At 46.3% G+C, this 17,355-nt stretch overlaps 1 long non-coding RNA gene across 3 annotated transcripts; it reads left to right on the top strand.

The window, feature by feature from the left end:
• The first annotated feature begins 11,105 nt into the window (after positions 1 to 11,105).
• LOC123119962 (uncharacterized) lies at positions 11,106 to 15,979 on the top strand. Of its 3 annotated transcripts, none has more exons than XR_006459129.1 (4): positions 11,106 to 12,429; positions 12,619 to 12,933; positions 13,213 to 13,351; positions 13,440 to 15,979. It is a non-coding gene; the product is annotated as an uncharacterized lncRNA (long non-coding RNA). The 3 variants fall into 3 exon arrangements; XR_006459128.1 differs by having other exon boundaries at positions 11,106 to 11,794; XR_006459126.1 differs by having other exon boundaries at positions 11,106 to 12,933.
• The last annotated feature ends 1,376 nt before the right edge of the window (positions 15,980 to 17,355 follow it).

The following is a 17,355-nucleotide window of genomic DNA, read 5'->3' on the forward strand; positions in this document are numbered from 1 at the left end:
CGATGGTAAAACAAAACCAGCAAAGCCGCCCGAATGTGCCGACAAATCCCGATAGGAGCTGCACATATCTCGTTCTCAGGGCACACCGGATGAGCAATCCGTACAACTAAAACCAGACCTCAAGTTTCCCCGAGGTGGCGCTGCAAAGGGCTCTAGTTTGGACCAACACTCCGAGGAGCACTGGCCCGGGGGGGTAAAATAAGATGACCCTCGGGATGCGCGACTCCCAAGGGAAGAAGGCTAGGTAAGGCAAATGTAAAACCAAGGTTGGGCCTTGCTGGAAGAGTTTTATTCAAAGCGAACTGTCAAGGGGGTCCCATAAATCACCCAACCGCGTTAGGAACGCAAAATCAAGGAACATAACACCGGTGTGACGGAACTAGGGTGGCAAGAGTGGAACAAAACACCAGGCATAAGGCCGAGCCTTCCACCCTTTACCAAGTATATAGATGCATTAATAATATAAGAGATATTGTGATATCCCAACATAAACATAATCCAACATGGAGCAATCTTCATCTTCACCTGCAACTAGCAACGCTATAAGAGGGGCTGAGCAAAAGCGGTAACATAGCCAAACAACGGTTTGCTAGGAAGGGTGACAAAGGTTAGAGGTTCATGGCAATATGGGAGGCATGAAATAGCAAGTGGTAGGTAGCGCTGCATAGCAATAGAGCGAACAACTAGCAAGCAAAGATAGAAGTGGTTTCGAGGGTATGGTCATCTTGCCTGAGATCCCGCAAGGAAGAAGAACGAGTCCACGAAGAAGACAACGGATGTAGTCGAACGAATCCTCACAACTCCGGAACGAAACCGAAGCTAACGAGAGAAGCAACCCGGAAAGAAACAAACAACATAGTAAACAACCACCACATACACATGGCATGATGCACAAACAAGTATGATGCATGTCCGGTTTAAAGAGGCATGGCATGGGAAAATGCAACAAACAATACTACAAATTAAGTGGAGCTCAATATGCAACGAGTTGCATATTGACGAAACACCACATCAATTGTTTAGTTCTCCCGGTTATGTACCCAACAATATTAAACGTTGATTAACATGGCAAGAGGTGAAGCATAAGTAAGACTATCTGTCTAGGCAAGTTTAAATGAGGCCGGAACAACAAACAATAATTCCGGAAAATCCTCATGTCATTTAACAATTTTAATGCAAACATCAGTTGTAGACATTTTAAATGTTGTTATCATGATGCGGATGACATATGCAAGTTTTAAGCAAGTTTATGAAAACGTGGACATGAGCATGTTATGAAGCATTTGTTACCATGGTGGAACGAAAAAGGGTGCCACGGCAATGATAACGAAAATGATGCCACGGCAACATATCGGTTCCGGTAGCTCACGGAGATTCCGGTGCAAAAGGAAGCGTGGCGTGAGCGTGTCATGCAAGATGGTGGGGTGATCCCGGTTACCGGGTGTCCCACAAGACGGTGGCAAGGAAACGAGGAACACGCAAGCGACAACTGGGACACGGTTCGAACATGAGCAACTCATACATCACAATCATACGTTCACGGGCGTCGTCTCGGCGGTTATACCTTCGAAACGTGCATTTTTGGAATGGATCAAGTCCGTTGAGGGAAGTAGACGTTCTCGGGACGGTCGTAGTGGAAGTAGTGGTACACGTTCATTTCGGAGAGGTACTTGACGAATCCAAGTCTTCGGGGAGACGGTAGTTGTACACGGGTCGTATAGGAACTTGAAGAAACCCAAGGCGACGGTTGTGGTACATGTCATCGGTATTCGAGCTTGGCGATCCGGAGAGGGTACTTGGCGAACAACGGTCGTCGTGGTACTTGTGTATTGTGGAACTTGGCGATCCAGAGAGGCAGCAAAACATAGTCGACCTTGTCGTTTCAGTGTTTTAGTCTTGCCGGTGGTGTACTTGGCGAATTCCACGCTCGGTGGTCGTTGGACTTGGCGTCAACAGCAACAGGGGCGCGATGCAGGGACTTGGCGCGATGCAGGGGCGACGGCCGCAGGACTTGGCGCGTGGAGGAGGCTGGTTCCGAGCGGGACTGGCCTGTCCTAGCGGGCTGCTCGCCGGCGAGGTTCAGGTGAGGTCGCCGGCCGGTGGAGGTGCAGCAGAGGATGACGCGGGGCCCTCAAGTGGAGGCGGGGCTCCTCCTGCTGGCTTTTGGCGACGAGCGGCGTGGGAACGAGGCAGGAGGTCGCACGAGGTGTAGCAGAGAGAGGCGGCGAGGGACTTGGCGGCGGGGACGTCCTGAAGCTGTTGCTAGTGGTGCTCGTGGTGGCCGGAGACGGGTCGCCAACGACGGGGTGGCACGGGTGCGCGCTATGCAGGGAGAATCTTGGGCGACGGGGACGACTTGCGGGGGCTCCGACGCGTGGCGCGGAGGCGGAGACGCGGGGCGACGTGGCCATGGCCGGAGCAAGCCAGGCATGGCGACGCGGCTGGACGGCGGGGTCGGACGAGGAAGGGAGGTCGAGCGGCGTGAGACAGAGCACTGCGGGGCTCGCGCTCGAAGGAGCAAGGGGAGGGGATCGAGTGAGGGAGATGGCGGCACGAGGGAGGAGATCAGGGGAGATGGGGATCGAGCGCAGGGAGGCTAGGGTTAACAGGAGGGGCGCCGACTGGGCCTAGGCCTGGGTGGTGGGCTGTGGGAGGCCGCGGTGGCCTGGGCCGACTACTGTGAGAAGGTCGTGCTGTGGCTGCTCTCCTTCTTCTTCTTTTTCCAAAAAAACAGAAAAATGTCAAAGAAGAAAAAGAAGAAGAACGGAAGGTAGAGACAGGATTTGGGCAGGCAGATAATTTTCCCGGACTCACAAAAATATGCTCGTTCCAAGAAAAACGGAGTGGGTAAGATTGCACGGTTTAAATTCAAATGGTTTGAACAAGGAGTAGGATTACAAAGTGTCCAAAATGTTGAACATTTAGGAAGGGCCTCGATAAGAGGGAAAAGAATTGTTGGCAAAGCTTGGAGGTGAAACTTGAAGTGGAAATAGGCATGGGAATTATTTTGCAAGTGTGTTCCGGTTAATACCAAACTAATGGAATATTTATAATAGCTCCATAAATATTAGGAGGATATGTTATAAAGAGAAATCACCATGTGAATTCCCTCGATTTAAATGGATCGAAGATCCATGCAATTTATTTAGTTGAGTTTTTATGCAAAGATTAACGACGTGATGGCATGATGACACGATGCAATGCAAAATTAAAAGAGCAAGCACAAAAGAAACACACGGTGATCACGAGAATATGGAAGTCTTCTGAACCGTCGGTCTCGGGGCGTTACAACCATAGATGATGTTCTTGGCAGTAGAATCCAGTTGAATGAACTTCTTGACATTAGCAGGGGTGACACCTTCACCGCCCTTGGGAACGTCGTTCTTGACGACATACCAGAGGTCGACATCAATGGCTTCAAGATGCATACGCATCTTATTCTTCCAGTAGGGGTAATCAGTGCCATCGAAGACAGGGCACGTAGCGGAGACTTTGATTATCCCTGTAGTCGACATAGCTAAAACTCCAGGTGGTTAAACCGAATCACACAAAACAAGGGAGTACCTTTCTCTGATCCCAATTGAAAGTGCTAGTTACTGACTAGAGGGGGGTGAATAGGCGATTTTTATGAAAGTCTTCAAAACATGAGAGTTTCGAAGACAAACAATAGAAATGAACCTATTGATATGCAGCGTAAGGTAGACTACACTAGATAAGCCATAGTCAAGCAAGTAATGAAGCTAAAGTATGAAGACTATTGGCAGCTAGGTAGTATGGATCAAGATGGAAGACAGTATGAAGCCAAACAACAATAGTCGTCACACAGTGAAGTCAAACAGATGAGGCAAGCAGGCAAATTACTTCACGAACACAAACTGTAAATAAGTGAGAGAAGAGATAGAACCAGTTGCTTGGTGAGGACAATGATTTGTTGGACCAGTTCCAGTTGCTGCGACAACTGTACGTCTGGTTAGGGAGGCTGAGATTCAACTCAGAAGACCGGGTCTTCACCTTATTCCCCTTGAGCTAAGGACAGTTAGTCCTCGCCCAATCACTGTGGTGAGTCTTCAAGGTAGACTTCCAAACCTTCACAGACTTTGTTCATCGGCAATCCACAATGACTCTTGGATGCTCAGAACGCGATGCCTAACCGACTGGAGGATTCACAGTCCTCAAGTGTAACAAGTCTTCAGGTCACACGGATAGAAAGACTTCAGTGATACCTAACACTCTTTGGCTCTGGGTGTTTTGGGCTTTGTCCTCGCAAGGATTCCTCTCTCTCAAAGGCTTCAAGGTGGGTTGCTCTCAAATGACAAAAGTCGTGCACTAACTCTAAGCAGCCGCCAATTTATGGTGTAGGGGGTGGGCTATTTATAGCCACAGGGCAACCCGACCTGATTTGTCCTAAATTACCCTGGGTCACTAAGGAACTGACATGTGTTCCAACGGTCAGATTTCAAACACACGTGGCAGCTTAACTTGGGCTACAACTAAAGCTGACTCATCCAGCTCTGGATAAGATTTGCTCTCATTGTCTTCGCTCGAAGACTTCGGATTTGGTTGAGCATCACTTCAGTCACTCTGACTTTGTTCACTTGGACCCCACTTAACAGTACGGTGGTTCCTATGACTCAACTAGGAGGAAAAGGAAACTACGAAACAACTATGTCTTCGCACTCCATAGTCTTCACGTGAATGTCTTTTCGAGTCATAATCTTCGTTGTGATTATCTTCACATACCACCATTGTCTTCAATGTCTTCACACATTTTCAGGGGTCATCTCCGGTAGGTAAACCGAATCAGTGAGGGACTACTGCCTGTGTTATCCTGCAATTCTCACAAACACATTAGTCCCTCAACCAGGTTTGTCGTCAATACTCCAAAACAAACTAGGGGTGGCACTAGATGCACTTACACAAGGGTCTTTTCCAAGGTGGTTAATTTCTGCTTGTGAGTAGCAATGATGTCACTAGCTTTACTGAAATCTTGATTCGTGGTAGACAGTGAGATTTGCATCTCCACCAAGGTGTGAGTTGTCCCCTCCCTATCTACTTTGAGCGCTAAGACCTCATTATTGTCGACGACGAGATCGGCTTCAAGCTTCTTTACCTTTCCCTCCAATTCATTCTTGGCGGCGTCTGCAGCTTTGGCAGTATTGACGGCTTGTTTGATCTTGCCGACGTGGTCCATAGCTTGAGTTTCGATTGCCTCCTTGTGCTTTCATTCTACTTCTTGGGTCTGCTGTGCATGGAGGGCTTGGATTTCATCATCCTTGCCTCGGAGTTTGGCGGCAAGCGCTTCCTCACGAGTGGCAAGCTCTTCTTCATGTAAGTCAAGACCAATCTTGCACTCATTCAATTTGGCATCGGTTTCTGATATCCTCTACACAGCCACCTCTTGCACCTTGTCGGCATCAGCCTTCTCCAAGACAAACTTCTCCCAGTCAATGGGAAGCTGTCTCTAGCGGTCTTTCAGATCTTGGAGGCTCTCAGCACACTTGATTTGCGCGTCTTCGACCCGCTTTTGAAAACATGCTTCCACCTTCGCGACAATAGCTTCCCGGCGGTCCAGACGCTCCGCACGATTGTTGTAGTTGTCTTGACGTTTCTTGAAGTTCTCATTCATGGCCAGGAGGATATTATGCTCTTTGGCTTCATTGCATTGGTCGTGCTGGCCTTCGACAGCCTCAGATCTGACGGCGACAACCTTGCCATCAAGAACCTCCTCTCTGATATACGTCTCAACGCTTGACGTGCCTGGGACGCTGATGAATTGAAAATCGCCAACCTTGAAGTACTTGCTTGACGGAGGGATGGTTGATAGTGGCCGTCGTCCTTTCGTTGGCCACTTTTGCCTCCATAGCCATGATAGCGCTTGGCGCTCCTGGAGCAGGAATGCTACTCGTGGCCTCGGAGGTTTCTTTGGCGGACTCCATGGTGGTATCTCTGGTAGCTCCTTAATTGGGAGCCTTGGAGGCTTCTTCATCAGTGTCCTTGGCGGCTTCAGCAGCAGAAATTCTACCGACATCGTTAACATCGTCCTTGGCGATCCTCTCAATGTTGGTATCAACATCCATATCGTCAGTTGGAGGTGAATCTGAAAGAATGGAGAAGAAGAAAACCAAATTCAAGAAAACAAAAACAACCAAGGAGGAAAAATGCTTGACGGAGAAAGACTTACCGGACTGGGTCTATTGAGGTGGGATAACTTCTTCTTCGACAACCTCGGTTGTCATCGCCTAGTTGCCAGCAGCCTCATTTTTGGCACATCATCAGTCCGGATGGGCTCGTCGGCGGAGGACCTTGCCGGAGAGCTAGTTCCTGGGGCGATGGATGACGGAGGCATCTGATACGTCTCCAACGTATCTATATTTTTTTATTGCTCCATGCTATTATAGTATCAATATTGGATGTTTTATATGCAATTATATATTTGGGGCTAATTTATTAACTTAGTGCCAAGTGTTAGTTGTTGTTGTTTTTTGCCTATTTTTGGTTTTCCAGGAAATCGGTACCAAACAAAGTCCAAATGCCATAAAACTTTTGACGATTTTTTCTAGACATCTGAGACCCTAGAAGCTTCGGGAGGGGACCAGCTGGCTAAGCAGTAGGACACAAGGCACAAGGGAGCACCCAGGGGGCAGGCATGCCCTAATACTTTGTGGGCCCCTCATTCCTCCGTATGACCTAATTCCAACTCTATAAATTCTCTAAAATCAGGAAACCATTAGAGAGCCACCCGAAATACTTTTTCCGCCACCGCAAGCCTCTGTTCTTGCGAGATCCCATCTGGAGGCCTTTTCCGGTACTCTGTTGGAGGGGGAATCAATCATGGAGGGCCTCTACATCAACCTTGCTGCCCTTCTGATGATGTGTGAGTAGTTCTTGCGAGATCCCATCTGGAGGCCTTTTCCGGCAAAAGGTTGAGAGGCAAAACTATAAGCCCATATCTTTCTCTGTGTCCGATTAAAACTTTGTACCCATAAGTATCGCGTGAGTATTAGAAATTGTGAAAGATTAAATGATAGTTGAGTATGTGGACTTGCTGAAAAGCTCTTATATTGACTCTTTCCGATGTTATGATAAATTGCAATTGCTTCAGTGACTGATATCATAGTTTGTTAGTTTTCAATGAAGTTTGTGATTCATACTTTACCTTGTGAATGATTTGTTACTTTAGCATAAGAAATTTATGACAATATATGTTGATGTTCTAAAGATGACCATGATGCTCTCATGTCCGTATTTTATTTTATCGACACCTCTATCACTAGACATGTGGACATATTTTTCAATTTCGGCTTTCGCTTGAGGACAAGCGAGGTCTAAGATTGGGGGAGTTGATACGTCCATTTTGCATCATGCTTTTATATTGATATTTATCGCTTTATGGGCTATTATTACACATTATATCACAATACTTATGCCTTTTATCTCTTGTTTTATAAGGTTTACATGAAGAGGGAGAATGCCGACAGCTGGAATTCTGGACTGGAAAAAGAGCAAATATTAGAGACCTATTCTGCACAACTCGAAAAGTCCTGAAACTTCACGGAGAATATTTTTGGAATATATAAAATAATATTGGGCGAAGAAAGCACCAAAGGGGGGCCACCTGCCAGCCACTTGGGTGGAGGGCGCACCCCCCGTCCTTGTGGGCCCCTGGCAGGCCCCCGACGCCCATCTTCCGCTATATGGTGTGTTTTGACCTGGAAAAAAAATGAGAAGGAAGCTTTCGGGATGAAGCGCCGCCGTCTCGAGGCGGAACTTGGGCAGAACCAGTCTAGGGCTCCGGCGGAGCTCTTCTACCGGGGAAACTTCCCTCCGGGAGGGGGAAATCGAAGTCATCGTCATCACCAACGATCCTCTCATCGAGAGGGGGTCAATCTCCATCAACATCTTCACTAGCACCATCTCCTCTCAAACCCTAGTTCATCTCTTGTATCCGATCATTGTCTCAAAATCTCAAATTGGTACATGTGGGTTGCTAGTAGTGTTGATTACTCCTTGTAGTTGATGCTACTTGGTTTATCCGGTGGAAGATTATATTTTTAGATCCTTAATGCTAATTAATACTCCTATGATCTTGATCATGAATATGCTTTCTGAGTAGTTACGTTTGTTCCTGGGGACATGGGAGAAGTCTTGTTATAAGTAATCATGTGAATTTGGTATTCTTTCGATATTTTGATGAGATGTATGTTGTCTTTCCTCTAGTGGTGTTATGTGAACGTTGACTACATGACACTTCACCATTGTTTGGGCCTAGGGGAAGGCATTGGGAAGTAATAAGTAGATGATGGGTTGCTAGAGTGAAAGAGTCTTAAACCCTAGTTTATGTGTTGCTTCGTAAGGGGCTGATTTGGATCCATATGTTTTATGCTATGGTTAGATTTATATTAGTTCTTCTTTCGTAGTTGCGGATGCTTGCGAGAGGGATTAATCATAAGTGGGAGACTTGTCCAAGGAAGGGCAGCGCCCAAGCACCGGTCCACCCACATATCAAATTATCAAAGTAACGCACGCGAATCATATGAGCATGATGAAAACTAGCTTGACAACAATTCCCATGTGTCCTCGGGAGAGCTTTGCGTTATATAAGAGTTCGTCCAGGATTGTCCTTTGCTACAAAAAGGATTGGGCCTCCTTGCTGCACCCTATTTACTTTTATTAATTGTTACCCGTTACGAATTACCTTATCACACAACTATCTGTTACTGATAATTTCAGTGCTTGCAGAGAATACCTTGTTGAAAACCGCTTGTCATCTCCTTCTGCTCCTTGTTGGGTTCGACACTCTTACTTATCGAAAGGACTACGATAGATCCCCTATACTTGTGGGCCATCAGCCTTCTCGCGATGCGGCCACCCGAGGCTGCCTCTGGAGGCCCCTCTCAGAGGTGAAGAAGTCAAGAGTTCCCGCCCGGTCGCGCGACCCTAAGTCTTCATGTGGGTGACGCGCGTGACGACGAGCGATGCCAGAGGCCGTGCCAGCAGGCGCGAATTTTAAGGTTTTCCTCTTTTGTGCTAAGGGAGCAAGGCCAGCCGCCAGTTCCCAACGCAATGCCCAAAGGATGCATGTTCGTCGATGGAGGTCCTCCCCCAGCCCACCGGCGTCACGGACAACGGCTTTGCAGACAAAGACCGCCTTTTGTCAGGATAGACCGCGCCCCTTCCCCCTTCAAATTGCCGTTGTGTGGCAACCCTTCCCGTCATTGTTTTCCGGGGAAGAGGACCAAGGCAGGTATAAAAGGGGCAGTGCGCCGCCGTAGGAAAGGATCGACCCCCACAACCCTTGTACTCTGATTCTGCCTCGCGAGAGAAATCGAACCACAAAGCAGGAGTAGGGTTTTACACCGCAAGGTGGCCCGGAACTGGGTAACTGTTGTGTCTCCAGTCGCCCCCACTCACTAGCTCCCACTGTAGCCTTATCGTGGTTTATAGCAGGAAGGAGTAGGGTGTCAAGGACAAGCGCACCCCAGAGTTCAAACCTTGGGGTCCTCGGCGCCCCAATTCCGACATTTGGCATGCCAGGTAGGGGTGCACTGCCGTTCTTCCACTCCGCTTTGACTTCCGCTTCACCAACTCCATGGCCGACGCTCGCGGCATGCGTGTCGAGCGCCGAGTGGCTCGCATCGCCCAGACGGAGCCCGCGGGCCGCGGCAATCAATACCACTCTACCGAGGCCACGACAGCTGCCACCAACCCCGCCACCCGCAAGCAGCAAGACTCCTCCCGGCACCTTTTCGGCGAGCGGGCGACCGCGCCACCACGACCTCTTCCGACTCCTCCGTCACGGCCCGAGGCCCACTAAAAGGATCAAGAAGAGGTGTCTAGAGGGGGTGATTAGACCCTCAACAAGAAAAAGTAGCAGTTTTTAAGTTCTTCAAGTTAAGGTGGAGTTTTAGCGCAAGTTTAAGCCTTCACAATACATTTCAAGCAAGCATGGCAAGAGTATGAGGAGCGGAAAGAGTAAAGCATGCTAATTGCAATAAAATAAAGGGATGGGGTTTGAGTGTGCAAACGCAATATAGACACGGAGATTTTTGGCGTGGTTCCGATAGGTGGTGCTATCGTACATCCACGTTGATGGAGACTTCAACCCACGAAGGGTAACAGTTGCGCGAGTCCACGGAGGGCTCCACCCACGAAGGGTCCACGAAGAAGCAACCTTGTCTATCCCACCATGGCCATCACCCACGAAGGACTTGCCTCACTCGGGTAGATCTTCACGAAGTAGGCGATCTCCTTGCCCTTACAAACTCCTTGGTTCAACTCCACAATCTTGTCGGAGGCTCCCAAGTGACACCTAACCAATCTAGGAGACACCACTCTCCAGAAGGTAATAGATGGTGTGATCATGATGAACTCCTTGCTCTTGTGCCTAAATGATAGTCTCCCCAACACTCAACTCTCTCTCACAGATTTGGCTATGGTGGAAAGATGATTTGAGTGGAAAGCAACTTGGGGAAGGCTAGAGATCAAGATTCTTGTGGTTGGATTGGAAAGTCTTGGTCTCAACACATGAGTAGGTGGTTCTCTCTCAAAAAAATGAGAAGTGAAAGTGTAGGCACGTTCTGATGGCTCTCTCTCAAATGGAGAAGGGGGTGGAGAGGTATATATAGCCTCCACACAAAATTCAACCGTTACACACATTTGACCCAACTCGGGCAGACCGAATAGAAGAACTCGGTGAGACCGATTTAGTTCAAAATGTGAACGTTAGGAATATCGGTGGGACCTACTGGATCAACTGGGTGGGACCGATGTGCTAGGGTTAGGGAAAACATCAACTCGGTGGCACCGATTCCACCAACTCGGTTAGACCGAAGTGAAGCAATAAGCAACAGAGAGGATGTCAAGCAAACTCGATGGGACCGATTGCCCATTTCGGTGAGACCGAAATCTTTATCTTTTACGTACTAATAAAGCGATTATTGCTTCTGGTCGTACGTCGTCATTGTTTTTGCAGATAAGTCCTTCTCTTTTTAGTATTCAACCCGCGGTCCTTTCTTAAGTGAGAAAATGTTTCGTTCAGAAATTTTGCAAATAAATCCTTATAGTTTACGATACTCAACCCGAGATCCTTTTTAAAGTGAGAAAAAAATCAGAGCTCCTCTCTCTCGCTCGCTTCCCGATCCCAGCCGCCAGGAGACACCCCACACCGCGCGGCGCTCGATCCGGTGCCGCGCCGATCTGTCGGCGGGTGCGGCGTTTTGCTCCGGTTGCGACGTCGTCTTACTGATCCAGAGAAAAAGAGACAGGGCGTGAGGGAGAGTGAGGGAGAAAGGAAATAGAGGAAGAAAGGAGAAGGAAGAAGGGGCACAAGGTGAGGGAGGCGGTCGCCGGCGGTGGCGGCTCCGATGACCGTCCGGCGGGCAGGCGGATGAGCTCTTGTTGACGCGGCGGCCTCCGGATCCATCGAGCACGCCTCCCGGCGACAGGCGCGATGGGGCGCCGGTGGACGCCCTGATTGTGCGCAACCCCGACGCGGTGACTCACCTCCCGTCTCCACTCCCCCGAGGCGCTACTCGCCGACAACCGCCTCCCGGCCCAACGCCGCCGCGACATCGATGACTGCCCGCGCGTCTCCTTCACCTACAAGCTTCGACAACGGCAGATTAGCAGCCCCTGCGGCCGCGATGACCCTGGATCTACGGCAACGGCGGCGCCAGCAGCCCGGCCCGGTGCAGGTCGCAGCTAACCCTAGCTGCGCTGGGAGCTCTCCATCCGCTCGCCTTCCCCTCCGTCTCCGGTGGACAGACGCCTCTTCTTTTGCTCCGCCCTAGCTATGGTATAAGCTCCTCAAAACTCTGCCTTCTCTCATGCGCTCGTATGCCCACGGCCATCGACCCGTGGCCAATCAATCTTACGCTGGCCATCGCGCCATGGCAAGTTCTAGGCATTTTGGCTTGTGCGGGTGCCCTGTCATCCAAAGATCTGTGCTTGTTGTGTCATGTACGTATAATACAGTAGTAATAAGTGTCACCGTTTAGTGGATTTAGCCCTCAATCTCAACATCATCGTTTGATTCACATGGTTCTTATACATGTGCGCAACTTCTGTGCAAGTCATCCAAGATGTATCTTTGCTTCTCTTAATTTTGTCAGTTACTTTGATCTCGATGAGCTGACTGACTGCTCTGTCGGATGGGTTTAGATCACTTGTCCGTTTCCAGCAGGACTCACTCTGCTTCTGTGGTAATCAAAACATCCATATATAAGTGATTATTCACCTAACCCAATGTTGCTGATGGCAATTTTGATTTGAAGTTAGCAATGCAATCAACAGCCAGTTATTTATATTCAGAAAACAAGAAATGTCAAGCTTGCAAGCAAAGCAAAGTGCCATTAGCTCTTCACAGTCATGATTGCCCAATTCTGACCTCTGTCATTTCAAATAACTGCATCTGTGGTCCTGACATATCAAGTAAGGTGTTTCATGTTGTCTATTCCACCAGTTCCTTCATTTTGAGATAGTGCCTAAAAGGGTTGGCCTTATTGTCTTTATTTTATAATAACTGGCTCAACTATTTATGTATTTGCTCTGTTTGGCTTGCACTTTTATTGCATAATCTTCTCTGACTTTACTACTTAATGTATCTTCGTGTGCATGCAGGTAGACTGGGATAAATCTGTGCCCCACCGATCTTGTTGGGTACCCTCCTATTATGAAGAAGCCTAGAATTTCTAACACAATTGCACTCTGTGATCCGGAGATGCTGGCATGTCAAGATTTTGCTGGGACCACATTGCGTTCTCTTCTGCCGGCAGATTAAATGATGAAGGCGCTGACGCCTTTCCCCAATGTCTCGACAAAGTCCGGAAAAATGGTGGGACACCATCTAATGAGGAGCGGCATGTTATACCAGGTTTAGAAGCATCAGGTTCAGAAGGCAGGGGCGCAGATAACATCAATTGACAAGCGTGTTAAGTAAGTCATAACCTTCCATTTTTTTCTGTTCATTGATATCATGGTTGCAACTATTATACCGATTACAAAAAAAAACATGAACAGGCTAGATTCTCTCACATTAAAATTAAAAAATGAACAAAAATAGTTTGTTTAGGATTTTGGGGTACATATATAATTTCGGTTATGCCATGATTTTGGTTAACTCCAGGTTATAATTTCAATGATGCAATATGAGCATCTGAAGATTTGTCCATGATGGCTTTTCTCAGCAGTAATGCTCTTCTATTTATGTTTCAGATCATGGTCTTATCAACATGATGGGTGTCGAGCTCGCGGTGTTGCCATGCCGGGCGGAGTGGAGGCTGCCGCTTGCATAGCTGCTTCATCCGAAGGATCGCCATGAGGATGATGCCATCGTCTGGCTGGGCGAGGCGAGGTGATCCCCTTCATCCTTTTCGCGTCCTTCCATGGGGCTCTCCTTCGTGGTGCTGATATGGTGTGCCGCTGCCGGTGAGAGTAAGCAGGCTGCGAAGGCGGAGGTTGCCGCTCCTGCAGCTGCTTGGCCCTCTCTTCCTTGGCATCGAGTTCTTCTTCGACCTTGGCCGCACGCCGAGAGAGGAAAGAAGGACACGATGGATGTCAACATGAAGAGGGCAGAGGACGTGCTGATGCACAAGCGGCTCCTGGAGCTGGCCAAGGATTCGGTGCAGCGCCAGGCTTTCGCCGTGGGGGCCGTGCAAGTGAGTTGTTTGTCCCTCCTCGCGACACTCGCAATAATTTACGAATGCAATTCGGCGCTACACTGATGGAGTCAAAATTCGGCTGTCTGCAATTTTATTATCTGGTCTGAATCTGTGATGATCGTCCCTGGTTGGCCTCGTTGGGTTGGGGGTTAAGTTTTCTGCAGTTGGGATTTCCTTTTTATAATCGTCTCCATCCCATCAGGCATCAACACTGAATCTTAGTCAATGACACTCTTTCTCGGTGGTAACATGTCTTTCCATCATCCAGAAAAATGGGGGCATTATAGTTCTATTAAACTGGATTGGTATTACGTGTAGGAATTGGTTCATTTGGACTTAGTATTACCACTTGCATATTTTACGTAGCCATCTAATTTTGTGAGTTTTGCTGGTCCGGTAAAGACAAAATATCGGTATATTTTGGTCCCTATAGATACTTTGCTATTTGAGGACTAAGCATTGAACCTGTTTTAGTTTCCAGTCCATGACATGTAGATTAGTTATTTGTTGAGTTACTAGAAACTGTTTAGTCTTTCGGTTTATTCTCAGTTATGTTGTCATGGCTGCGAACGTGAATTAACAGAGCAAACCTTAATGATCAGATCAAGAGCCACTTCATTCATGAGGCTGCTGAGCAGAGGTACTACTGTGTGTCTATGTACTTGTGGCGCAGTTGCTAAAAAAATTGCAAGGATACTAAACACTGCTCCTGATCTACGAAAGACAACTAGCTTTTCTGCCTAATCCATCAGACTAAAGGTTTTACTTCTGTAAAAGTCTGCGCGTTAGTAGTACTTCTACTTCTGTAGTACTCTACATAGTTATTTCATACAAAACCGTCATAACTTAATTAATTGTGACCTATTGATAAAGGTGGTGCAACCGGTGAGCAGATTATATAGGTACACGAGCAGATAATCTGAAAAAATATTTTAAGCTACTATTTCCTACATATTGGAAATTTGGAATATGTCTCCATCCATACACCAAAAAAGAAGTTTCCATGATACGGTAGCTTTATCTATTTTTCCTCCTATTTATTCTTTCAGTTTGAATTGGTGTTCATTCACCATCATTTTTTTATGCAAAATCTTTGGTGTGAGCCTATCAACCGATAGTACGGCAGCATTATCGTATGTGGAATGATAATGCACCATAAAGTTCATTGGATGCAGACCGGTAGGGTCAATTACAAACTCTTTGATGTAAATGACTTTCAGTTTCTAGCTTTCATAAAATTTAGATATGTACTGTTTAACAGTGTGTTGTGGTTGATGGTGGTCCTAAGAACTGATTGAATTATCATGTTGGATAGTATTGCTTTTACTAGCAGTTGCAGTGCTCTTATTATTATATTTCCACAAATACCATCACGTTTTGCTATTGACGTAATGTTATGTTCCTTGACTGAAATCAAACCCTTTAGTTGCTGTTATGGTGCTCTTGTTATTGTTATATTCCTTGACAGAAAGCAAACGTTGTTCATGGCTAACTTATAGAATAGCATATACAAAGTTCAAAACCATCAATTTCAGGAACACTCTGGCCATGTATTTGATTCTGTTGAAGACCCAATATATGATGAGGTGCTGCATCTCCTGATGTTGAGCTATATGGACTATATGAGCAGAACCACCATGACAAACATGCGGGTCAATAGAATTCAGAAAGTTATAGTTTATTTGCTCTATACAATAATGGCTTCAGTTTCAATGGAAATCATTAACTGGACTCCCATGTATTATTCTGCAAAAAGTAGTATTGTAGCCTTTTAATGTTTTCATTCACATGCATGGTCATATATGCTGCTTGGACGAAACAATTTATCAACTCCAACTGCAGCTGGTAGGCATCGTGATGGACAGGGCGATCACAGCGGACGGGGCACCAATGGCGGCTGCTTGCCCCCACCCCATTGGGAGCCCTCCATGACGGCGCACGGGAGGAAGCGATAGGCCCATGTCGACGAAGGAGGTAGGCATGATGTGGGCGACGGTGGCGCAGAGCACTTCAACAAGGGAGACCTGAAAATGAGGAACGATAAGGAAGATTTTTTTAGAGATCTCGCCTGCTTTATTGATTCTCAACAATGTTCACTGGCACAAGGTTAATCATGGGGCATGCCTAGCCAAATATGTCTCCCTACACCTAGATTACAACCAAATTTGGCGAGATTGTGAGCTAAAGAACGATAAGGAAGATGAGTTAGTGCGTCATTCTGTCTACGTCAAAGTGTTTTATCCTTCTGTCTATGTCAAACTGCTTTGTTTGGGTCAAGTCCAAATAGTTAAAGAAAGAATAAACTCTTCCCAACCAAACAACCATCTGTAAATATTCACTAACAAAAAGGGCCTAAAAATCTATCTGTAAAAATACTAAACATAGTAAAAATAGTTTAATGTTCACAATTTTACATATGTTCACACTATTTTTGTTTCAAAAAATATGTTCGCACTTTTTAAAAAGGCTTAAAAGTTCCGAAAAGCAAAGTTCCATTTTTACTAAAAAAATCCATTTAGAAATGTACAACAAAAAACATCTTTTTCAAAAAGTTCATTAGAGAAATGTTCCAATTTCATAAAAACATTAACTGTTCTTAAAAAAGTGTTCCATATTTATGAAAATGTTAAATTTTATTAAAAATAAGAACATTTCCATGTTTACCTTATTAGTGATGTTTATTAAAATTGGATATAAAAATGGTGCCTAATAGATTATGAAGTAGGTTGTGCCTTTTTTTTCGCCCGGTGCAACGCACGGGCATTTGTACTAGTAATTACAATAGGCAATAGAGAGTTTGCAAGGCCATCTCGGTGAGATCGAGATCTGTATCGGTGTGATCGAATTGTCTAGAATTCTGGCAGTGGCTATCTCAAAAGAACTCGGTGGCGCCAGATAGATCAAATCGGTGGGGCCGAGTTTGACTGGGTTTTGGACAAATGTGGAAATGAGAAAGTGGTTGAGGGTTTTGGAGCAATATCACTAAGCACATTGAGCAAGTAGACCAGTAAGCAATATCTCATCTCCTATGGACTCAATGTGATATTGGATCACTAAAATGGAAATAAAGAGTCTTGATCTTTTGCCAATATGTGTCCTTGGCATTTTGAAAGGGTTATCCTCTTGTCCTTGCCATGCCATTGTTGAATTGATCTGAAATACACTAGGTAAAGTTATTAGTCCAACAAGAGATATGTTGACATTAATTACCAAAATCACCCAGGGAGCACTTATGCTTTCAATCTCCCTCTTTTTGGTAATTGATGACAACATACATCAAAACTTTTAGATAAATATATGAAGAGTAACAAGTAAAGCTTTGGAAAGACATGTAATATGCATAGGCTCCCCCTACATGTATGTAATCATGTAAAGATGAAATATAAGAACATGTGAATGCATAAGCTTGTCAGAGCAAGCAATGAGTTACATGTATCTTGACTATATGCATCAGTGCAAATGATGTAGATAAAAGGAAGTGTACCTTCATGTTCATGAATTCTTCTTGCAAATAGTATGTACATCAGCAAGAGATCATCATGCACATGAGTGTGATACATATACTTACCTTGTGGTCTTGAGCTAGCTTTGGAAGAGGTGAACTTGAGAAAACAGGGTTAGATAACACAAGAACACTCTAAATAAAGCAAGTTCAGAAAATCACAAGAGTACCAAGACTGGGATGACATGTAATGGG

Source organism: Triticum aestivum, chromosome 5D, assembly GCF_018294505.1.
Source record: "Triticum aestivum cultivar Chinese Spring chromosome 5D, IWGSC CS RefSeq v2.1, whole genome shotgun sequence".
NCBI classification, from domain to species: domain Eukaryota; kingdom Viridiplantae; phylum Streptophyta; class Magnoliopsida; order Poales; family Poaceae; genus Triticum; species Triticum aestivum.